The 8396-nt window shown below is 41.3% G+C and overlaps 1 pseudogene; it reads right to left on the reverse strand.

Annotated features, from left to right (window-relative positions):
• Positions 1-6911: 6911 nt before the first annotated feature.
• LOC147454456 (uncharacterized) lies at positions 6912-7806 on the reverse strand (annotated as a pseudogene).
• Positions 7807-8396: the final 590 nt, after the last annotated feature.

Genomic DNA, 8396 nt, shown 5'->3' on the forward strand with positions numbered 1-8396 from the left:
AGATCAAGAACTGTTAGGTTATCCATTTGACTTTCGCCATCCATTTGCGGATCATAGGCCGAAGAGAAGTTTAGCCTTGTCCCTAAATTCTCAAAGAGACCCTTCCAGAAATTTTTGGCCATTTTAGGATCTCTATTTGACACTATGGACATTGGAAAACCATGGTACTTGAAAATTTGTGATATGAAGAGGGTTGCCATTTGATGGGCTTTGATAGTCTTTTTGACATGTATAAAATGAGCTTGTTATCTGAATCTATCTACTATCGTCCATATTCTCGTATTCCCATGGATAGAATTGGGCAATCCAAAGATAAAATCCATGGATATGATCTCCCATGGTGAATTAGGGATTGGAAAAGGTTGAAGCAATCCAGGTTGCTTCCCTCTATCAAACTTCGTCTTTTGGCATGCCACACATTTAGAAACATACTCTTGTATGTTTTCTTTCATGGCAGGCTGATAGAAATATGTTTTAATCTCTTTTAGGGTAGACTAAATCCCTCTATGCCCCACATAAGGAGGGGCATGAGATCATACATTACTTTCTCATGTAGTGAGTTAGTAACACATAGTCTATTACCATAGAGAAGATACCATCTTCTCTATGACCATAGGGAAGATAACCATCTTGTAAAGTAAATAATTCCTCTTTCTTCCCTAGTGCAAGGGGTGAAATCACATCTCTAAAATTGGGATCAATAGCATACTCATCTATCATAGAAGATAGATAATTGTGAGTTTCTATGGTTACTTGATTATGCTTGCCAACAATGTGAGCAATATGAAAATAAAATTGCAAAAGGAGATTTTTCCACCTCATTTGTTTGTCGGAGAGCTTTGTCTGCAGTACTTAAGGCTTTGGTGATCTGTCCGCAGAATGAAAGGAGTCCCGAATAAATATTGCTTCCATGAGTCTAAGGCATGTACAATTGCGAGGAGTTCCTTTTCATATATGCCTAGATCTTGGTCAACAGGGTCAAGACTTTCACTTTCCTAGGCTATGATGTGCCATTCTAGCTTGGAGAAAAATAGCTCCAAGGAAATCACCACAAGCGTCACATTGGACCTCAAATGGCTTTGAGAGATCTGGTAGTGTAAGTACAGGTTGCGAGATAAGATTTTCTTTAAGTTTTTCAAAAGCATGGTTCCCCTTGGCAATCCATACCTAACGTTTTTCTTTGTTAGGTCATGTAATGGTCCTGCAATTTGTGAGAACTTTTCAATGAAGCGTCTTTAATATGCACACATACCTATAAGCTTCTTAACTCATGAAGATTCCTTGGATTAAGCCATCCTTTTACTACATCTAGCTTTGATGGACCTAAATACTGAATCCCTTGTAAGAAAAACATACTTTTATTTCGTTCAATATAAATTTTATTCTCTCGTAAGACTTGAAATATTACCTGGAGGTGTTGCTTGTGTTCGTCTAATGAATTAGAGTAGATGATGATATCATCAAAGAACATAGTACAGGTTTGAGGCCTGAATAGCTTCTCCATCAAGCAATTTAATGTGGTTGGTGCATTGGTCAATTCAAAAGGCATGACAATGTATTTGTAAAGACCAAACATAGTGCAAAATGTGGTCTTTACAATGTCTTGATCAACTATCCTTATTTGATGGTAGACACTTTTTAGGTCAATCCTACTGAAGTAGGTTGACCCTTGTAGTTTATCAAAAGGTCTTCTACCCATGGAATGGAAAACCTATTCTTGATAGTGATCCTATTTAGTGCTCTATAGTCGACAAACATACGATATGCACCGTCTTTCTTTTGCACTAATAACACGGGTGAGAAAAATGGAGATGAGCTAGGCCTAACCGTACCCTTCTCAACTAACTCATGCACTTGCCGCATAGTCTCCTCTTGTTGAGCTTGAGAAACTCTATAAGGAGGTTTATTAGGCGGTGAACTTCTTGGAAGAAGTTCAATTGCTTGGTCATCATTACCTCATTTAGGTGGTAGTACATAAGGAATGTCGTCAATAAAGACATCCTGAAATCCCTTGAGAAAATTGGATAATTCTAATTCCTTGTGATTATTTATATTTTCTTTTGCTAAAGCATTAGGTTCATTTTGAGAACCTTTAACAAAAATAATGTACACAAAAATAGAGCTCTTTATTGACATCTGTTGTACATATCTTTTTCCCTAATGGGTATGGTTTTACCCAACTCTTTGGCATCTATGTACAAATCTTTTTCCCTAAACCTAAAGTAGATTTTTCTTTCAGGATTTCACATTGGCAGCCATGCGATCAAACCATGGTGCCCCTAGGATTACATCCTCATGCTTGAGAGGAGAGATAAAGAAGTCCCCTTTGTCCACATAGCTTTGGACATGAAGCCTCAATTTCCCAATTAAGGGAGTGACTGAAGCTTTTTCCCCCCCTGAAAGCACCATCAAGGATAGGACATCTCCCATCTCATAGGCGTGGATGCCTAGGTTGGTGGCCAACTATGTGCATATGAAAGTGTGAGTAGAACCAAGGTCAAAGAGAATAAAATCATCATGTTCTCTTACCTTTCCCCAAGCATGGAATAGAGGAGATCCTTTGTGGTGAACTTCCTCTTCTTGGATTTTGACCAAGGTAGCTCTAGGAGGCTCATTACGTGTATTCTTGTGGGGAAAAGCACGATAAGCATTCCCTTGCTCCCCGCACTTGAAATAGCGGATATCTTTACAATAACATTCAAGCTTTTCAGGAGAGAGTTTATTTTTTCCTTGTTGTTGTTGTTGTTGTTGTTGGTGTCACCTTTAGGAGACACCTTAGCACCATCAAGGATAGGACATCTCCCATCTCATAGGCTTGGATGCCTAGCTTGGTGGCCAAGTATGTGGATATGAAAGTTTGAGTAGAACCAAGGTCAAAGAGAATAAAATCATCATGTTCTCTTAACTTTCCCCAAGCATGGAATAGAGGAGATCCTTTGTGGTGAACTTCCTCTTCTTGGATTTTGACCAAGGTAGCTCTAGGAGGCTCATTACGTGTATTCTTGTGGGGAAAAGCACGATAAGCATGCCCTTGCTCCCCGCACTTGAAATAGCGGATATCTTTACAATAACGTTCAAGCTCTTCAGGAGAGAGTTTATTTTTGCCTTGTTGTTGTTGTTGTTGTTGTTGGTGTCACCTTTAGGAGACTTTTGGACATTTTCCTTCCCCTTAGGCTCATTGTTACGGTCCTTGTTCTCCGTGGGCTTAAGATTTCTCTTAGCCCCTTGTTGGAAATTGATTTGTGAAGCCACCATGGTATGGTGTATGACCGCATATATGGTGTGTGGCCTTTGGGAGTTGACATACTCCACCATATCTTCAGTTAAGCCCACACAAAATTGTTGTTTTTGCTCTCCAAAATCCATCTTTTTGAAGATAGTGGCTTTGAGATATAAGTCCCAAAACTTGTCTACATATTTGTAAATAGATTCGTAGGGAGAGAGCTTCAAGCTTTGCCATTCGGTGAGTACTTTGTCTTTGGCATCGGTAGCCAAAAACTGCTTCATCATGTTTTCCCGTAGGCTAGACTACCATTGCCTGGTGAGCTTTTGAAAATGCATAACTACATGGCATAGCTTACAGGACAAAGCTCTCATCTCCAAATGCCACATCAAATTGTTGAATGAAGGCTAAGACTTTGTCTATAGCACCAAAGGTGCCATTGTAGGTAAGGAAAGAGATGTTCCTACCTCTTTGAACTTTTTAAGCTTTGGACCAACTCTTCCACACGGCATAGGATTTCCTATGGCCTCTTTTTTTGGTGGTTCAAAAGTTTCACCATCACTTTCTTTAGAGGAGGAGGAATTTGAGGAGGATGGAGAAGAGAGTGACCTCTTTCTCGCCTTTTTCTTCCCTTGTTCCTTCTTGTCTACACCATCACTTTATTCATAAGAGGAAGAGGATGAAGAAGATGGAGAAGAGGGTGACCTCTTTTTCGCCTTTTTTTTCTCTTGTTTTCTATCATCCCTCTTTGAAATATGGTGTGAAGAAGTGTGCGATAGTCTTCTCCGTTTAGGAGGTGATGGAGAGCGTTTTGCCCGACATCTTCGTGGAGCCATATCCATTGAGGTGGCAAGAGACTCATTTATTTCTCCTTCTTTTGATGGGGGCTCGTGAGTTCTCCTTTGGGAAGAAGATGCATCATCAAGTAGTAGATTTTTGAGCCCTTTGTACAGATCCTCTTCTTCTTCCTGAAGCGGAGAGAGGCCTCTTTTGGAAGTCTCACAAGGAGGCTTCCTAGGTACTCTCTCTTCCTAGTGGTTTGGAGAATCTCATGAGCACGTAGCTATTGTTGCACTTCAATTTAGAGTGATGGATTTCCCATGGCTTGTTGAAGCCTAGAAATAAGGTAGTTCACAAGCATAGGGGCATCATTAGTAGCCTACTCATAGGGGCATCATTAGTAGCCTACTCATTAGCAAAATCAAAGCTATCAACATTAATTTCACTCTCTTTACCATTGTCAACCATTCTAACAACTTTTAGGTGTACTTTGGAACATCAAGCCCTAGTTGCTACTCCTCTTAACCTTTTGATTGTATGGAAGGTCATAATTTTATGTTGGATGTTACGGTGTGGCATAGTCTAGCTACGATTTTCATTAGTTGGTTAGATACTGTTAGGATGGTCAAATTTAGTGTAAAAATTGAATGATAAGGGGGAGAGTGACCACCAAAAAGCAAAGGCTTGTTTTTAGAAAAGAAAGAGTCTTTTTAGAAAGAGAGGAGCTAGGAGCTTAGTTTAGAACTCTTTTCTTCGAAGCCAAGCTTCTTCTTAGAGTCTCTAAATTGCGAATTGAAATCCGCATTGCAAGCATTGATCTTTCAAAAATGAAAAATCTACGACCAACACATACACAATCATGGTCTCTTTCCGATAGAACAAGTACAAGACCTGCGTTATCGATCTCATGGTCTAGAGATTGAATGCGAAAGTATGTAAGTAGATATTGCTCCAACTCCATCCGAGAGAAGACGATTTTCAAACGAGCAGCCATCAACTCAGTCCTCCCAACTAATACTTGAAGCGGCATTTCAAGAAGTAGAGATGGAGCAGATGTTGGATGCATTCTTTGACATGGATTCCAACATAGAAGGTGACAACATTGAACGCAGTACTGTGGACCACCAACCTCAGCCATCCCATTCATATCAACGGCATGATAGCAACGATGAGGAGGGCGAGATGATGCAAAGTCTTGTACGCATGCCTCTCTACACTGGTGCAAAAATCTCAGTTCTCCGTACTGCATTGGCAATGCTTAATTTGTGGTCTATCTACGGTTGGTCGGGAACTGGGAACTCCTCCTCTATGCAAATGCTTCCATAACTCTGATGTATATTGAAAATTGTATAAAAGTATAAATTGTATATTCTGTGCGTAGATCCTTGGGGAGGGGTATCTATCACCTAGTATCAGAGCCAATGCTTAAGGTTATAGGGCTAGCCTAAAGCCTCATACTAGTGAGGTTAGTTATGCATCATGCATGCATTCATGCATTCTGTTTCAGAAAGGATATTGTATTTGTGATGCATCTATAAGTGACATTGGTTGATGGTACTTGTTTGACTTGTCTTCTTGAGTGGAAATATTTGGTGTGAGCTATTATAAAGTGATTGAAGTGTTCAACAAGTGTATCAAGAATTTTATTTGAATATTTGTTTTAGTAATGACCTTTGCGGGTGACTTCTAACATCTCATAAACTAGATCTTGTCTTTCAATGGGGTGTAAATGACTACCCATTCCTTTGAAAATTATGGTAAAAATTTTTCCCTCCCGCCCACCCTTTTTGACTCATAATGCGGGAAGATTAATATAATATATTGTTGAGATAAGATTTTAAATTTGACATGATGCAGAAATAGATCATGCCTCCTAGAGGAAATGGAGTTACTGCTAATGCCAATGTCCCTATTGCACCTCAACCGACTACCATTGATCGTGATATTGATGCTATGCTTTGAAAGTCACAACCTGGGGAATAGGATAGTCAATTTAGCATATATCTATAGAAGGTTTTAGGCTTACTCATTTGTTATCCATGTCGAGGTGAAGACACCTCAAATTTTTCAAGTGTGGGAGGATGTAAGATCCCCAATTTTTGAGTCTCTTTTAAAAATAAGAAAAATAACTTTCGATAACTTTCAATTGGTCCACCTCTATGGCCATCCAATAGGAATTGAATGCATCTTGGGGGCAACTGGGCTAAGGAGCTGACATGTGTCCCCTTTTCCATTTGTGTAAAGGGAGACTTCTAGTGTGTGTGTGTGTGTGTGTGTGTGTGTGTGTGTGTGTTTATCTCTCGTCCCCTACAATTTGGGCTCGCCCCCTTCTATCTAGGGATATGTGACGATTTTAGGGTCTTCACATAAGCATCCAATTTGCCCTAGGATTTGATCATTGGACCTAACCTTTGAATTTTGGAATCTTAGCATTTTGGAAGTCTTAATGGGCTGAACCTTAAGGTATTTGAAGCTCATTGTTGCACATTGCTCTTTTGCAGATGGCCCCCTCTTTGGATCCCTAGTGTGACCAGTATGTCGGCTTAACCAATATTCTAGCTTTTTCTCCGTTGGTACTTCCCCATATTAGATGATCAGTTTAGCATGAGAAAATCATTTAGAAGAATTAGATATTAGTTATTATGACACATTCCCATGTCATAATATGGTTGACCCATGCCAAAAGTAGCTGCCTTCCTCTGTAAGTGCTAGGTTGTGTACTCATTTTCTACATGTACTTTTAGAATGGTAAAGCATAGGACATGTAAAATTTTTGTTGATCTGTCTTTATGGGAAATGCAACCTCTTATGAAGAAGGAGCCCATTAGAGCAAAGTTCTTTTTCAGTAGCCTCTACACCGAGATGAGAGATTAGCTAAAACGGCACAATATATCGATGCAAAGCTAGCTCAAAAGCTGAAGAAAAGAAGAAGATTGTTAAGTTTAGGGGGAGGGGGGGAGGTATAGGTTGAAGAAGGATCATATGTTGGTTGTGGAGGGGACTTGTAGATGGGTGAGGGCTCGTAGTAGGTGGGGGGTGGGGGAGACTTGTAGATGGGGAGGGCTCATAGTAGGTGGGAGGTGGGGGAGACTTGTAGACTGGCCGGGGAGGGGTCATAGTATGTGGGGGGAGGAGGAGACTTGTAGACTGGGAAGGGGTCATAGTATGTGGGGGGAGGAGGGGACTTGTAAACAGGAGATGGGGTGTAGTAGGTAGGAGGAGGGGGGGACTTGTAAACGGGAGAAGGGGTGTAGTAGGGCGGCTTGTAGATGGGCTTGGGCTTGTAGTAGGGCTTAGGCTTGTAGTAGTAGTAGAGCTTGGGCTTGTAGTAGTAGTGCAGTCTGGGCTTGTAGTAGACGGGGGCCTTGTAGTAGGGCTTGGGCTTGTAGTAGACAGGGGGCTTGTAGTAGGGCTTGGGCTCGTAGTAGTCGGGCTTAGGCTTGTAGTAGACTGGCTTTGGCTTCGGTTTGTAGTAGTATGGCTTGGGCTTGTAGTAGTAGGATTTGGGTTTGGGCTTGTAGTAGTAGGGCTTGGGCTTGGGCTTGTAGTAGTAGTAGGGTTTGGGGTCATAATAGGCCGGGGAAGGGGAGGGCTTCTTGTAGTAGGGCACAGCAGGCGACTTTGTGTAGTCCTCCTCCTCCTCCTTCTTTGGGTAGTAGCCGCTCTCCTCCGGTGGGTAGTAGCTGGCCTGGATGCTAAGGAAGGCGGAGGCCACGAGGGCCAGCAGGAGGAGGAAGGGATGCCGCAGAAGAGCCATACTGAATTAGCTAGTTAGTGAGGGGGTGAGAAGGTCACAGAGCAGCTGCTGCCAGTACGTACCGGCCAGCTGGAGCTGCGATTGGCAAGATTGAGCAGGCCTCCCTTCAGCTTTATAAGCCCCGCCACCTTTGACTTGCCGCAGTGAATTCCCCGGCGATCATCAGCTTAGTGCGCTCGCCGTGTGGGCACGATGCCGGACATGGCCCCCCCGCAATCATTAGTTAAATTAAAGGGAAAATTATCAAACAAAATACCCCTCAAATTTCAAAATTTCCCAGAATACCCCCAATATTTGTCCTAAATTCCCAAAATGCCCTCAAATTAGCCATATTATACCCTTGGTTGTGAGATTAAATTTCTCCGAAGATTAAAAAATTTGTAGCTTTTCATAAGAAGACTTATTGTCTATCAATACAAGATGCTAAAACTTGTTTTCGCGAGGTAATTTGTGATAAATTACATGCTTAGAAAGCCTTGAGCAATACAACCAAAATAAATACAAGGGTATATTGGGAATTTCCACAAATTAGAGGGGTATTCTGGTAATTTTTCCTAATTTTTAAACTTATGCCAAACTAATACCCTATATAGCATAGTATACAACGATGTTGAGTTTTTCAATTGCAGAACAAGA

This window comes from Adiantum capillus-veneris, chromosome 7 (assembly GCF_014529385.1).
Source record: "Adiantum capillus-veneris isolate H3 chromosome 7, ASM1452938v2, whole genome shotgun sequence".
Taxonomy (NCBI): Eukaryota; Viridiplantae; Streptophyta; class Polypodiopsida; order Polypodiales; family Pteridaceae; genus Adiantum; species Adiantum capillus-veneris.